General features: G+C 33.6%; 1 non-coding gene across 1 annotated transcript; it reads left to right on the forward strand.

Annotated features, from left to right (window-relative positions):
* The first annotated feature begins 1,812 nt into the window (after positions 1-1,812).
* On the forward strand, positions 1,813-1,916 carry LOC112423768 (U6 spliceosomal RNA). The gene has a single exon (XR_003014324.1). It is a non-coding gene; the product is annotated as a U6 spliceosomal RNA (small nuclear RNA).
* The last annotated feature ends 382 nt before the right edge of the window (positions 1,917-2,298 follow it).

Consider the following 2,298-nt stretch of genomic DNA (forward strand, 5'->3'; position numbering starts at 1 on the left):
TTTAAAGCTAAAGATATCCGAGAGAGAAGTATAGAACATTAAATTCTTGCTTTCAACTATAAAAGTTATGAAAATAATGAAAATATTTATTTTTATAAACCAGATACTGATGACCAAAGTAAAGAACAAGAAAGGTTAATTTATAACATAAAACTGCTTCTAATCAACTTTAAAGTCTTAAAAAACAAACATTTGCTTTTCTTAATCTAGACACAAATATGGGAAATAAGAATGCTTAGAGGCTAACAGGCAAAACAGAATTAGCAAAGGAAAACAAACAAAAACTATAAAATAATCTTATATATGATGAAAATTTCATTTATGATGTTCAATGTGACCATGAATACAAATACTCAAATTTTAAAATATATCAAATAAATGCAGTAATTTTGAAATAATCATACTTTTTGACCAACTAGAGCTAATTTCTTAGGTTTAAAAAGGTAATTACTTTTTAAGAGATGGGTTCTCACTATGTTGCCCAGACTAGATTCAAAACTCCTGGGTTAAGCAATCCTCTTGCCTCAGCCTCTCAAGCAGCTGGGACAACAGCTATGTGCCACCACACCTAGCTATGTATTTTTTTTAAAGGTAATTTAAAACAAAATCTTACTGTAATTCAACTCTATCATCCACACTTGGAATACAAAAATTTTCTTTCCTAAGGCACTTCCCTAATGCACTTCTACAAAAATCTATAATATCTCAGCTCTAGTTAAAATGTTTTCATCAATTGTTGCTATTGATCGACTCCTTTTTTAGACTGACAAATAAAAATTGTATGTATTTATAGTGTACCACATGATATTTTGCTTTATCTGTCAAATAATTGTGGAGTGGCTAAATCAAGCTACTTTTTACATACACTACCTCACATAGTTTTTTTTGGTAGTGAGAAATTCAAAATGTATTCAGTAATTTGCAAGTATATAGTAGATGGTTGTTAACTATAGTCATCATGCTATACAATAGAACGCTTGAACTTATCTCTTCCATCTGAGATTTTGTATCCTTTGACTAACATCTTGCTAGACCAATCCCCTAGCTCCTGGAAACCACCATTTTGCTTCTATGAGTTCAACTTCTTTGGATTCCATATATAAATGATATTATGTGGTATTTGTCTTTCTGTTCCTGACATTTCTCTTAACATAGGTTCTCAAGGTTCATTTATGTCGTCATCAAGAACAGGATTTCCTTCCTTTTTATGGCTGAAGGATTTTCCATTGTGTGTATATACTACATTTTCTTTATTCATTCACTCAACATTTACCATACTAAGAGAAGAAAGCAACTCCTCTGTTTAATGAATGGAATCCTCTAAAAACTTCAATACACATATATGAACTTTCAGAAGCACTCTTATTAAATTGGGAAAAAGAGAAGGACGCCTTCTTTCACAGTGTCTACCCAGCATCATCTTTAGGATCTAGCCAATACAATAAATCAGAAAGGAAAAGTTACATATAGTTAATAAATCACCTAACCGTATATTTTGCAGGAAATATAATTTTTATTCCAAGAGTCAATGTACTCAGTTGTGGTAAAAAACAGTTACAAGAATTCTATAAGGCATCCACGATCAAAACACAACAATGTTCACATATGTGTCAACTATTAGGTTGGTGCAAAAGTAATTGTGGTTTTTGAAAGTAACTTGGCGAAAACCACAATGACTTTGCACCAACCTAATACAATCAACAGTTGTGGGAAGAATTTTAACTTTTCACTCTATGTTTGTACCATTTTAGTGTTTATGTGCATGTATGTTGTAGTTTCTATGTAGGTATTACTCATGTAAAAATTAGTTTGATGCTTGCTTTAGCAGCATATATACTAAAATTGGAATAATATGGAGATTAGCATGGCCCCTGTGCAAGGATGACATGCAAATTCATGAAGTGTTCCATATTTTTCCTATGAGATAATCATCTTCAGGGTCCTGGAGACCCTCAAGGTGGGCTGGGTGGTAGAATGAGAGGCCCTCCCAGTGGAGGCATGGTGCAGAAACCAGGATTTGGAGTGGTAACGGGGATTGCTCCACGGCAGTCAAACTTCATGGATCTTCAGGCAGCCATACAAACCGTATTTCCTACAGAATGGTGAATTTCTTCAACCAGCCATCATGGAGTATGACCCCAGTGTGTTAACTGCTTACCTTTGTGTGTTTTAAAAAAATCAACCTGGTTGCTGTCTGGAGAACAAATATAAGGAGAAGAAATGAAGGCAAAGGGATTTTAGATGACTGGTTTAGAAGCCTATGAATTGGAGTAAAGCGAAGGAAGACATGAAGATAGA

The sequence above is a fragment of the Macaca nemestrina genome, chromosome 13, assembly GCF_043159975.1.
Source record: "Macaca nemestrina isolate mMacNem1 chromosome 13, mMacNem.hap1, whole genome shotgun sequence".
Classification (NCBI taxonomy): domain Eukaryota; kingdom Metazoa; phylum Chordata; class Mammalia; order Primates; family Cercopithecidae; genus Macaca; species Macaca nemestrina.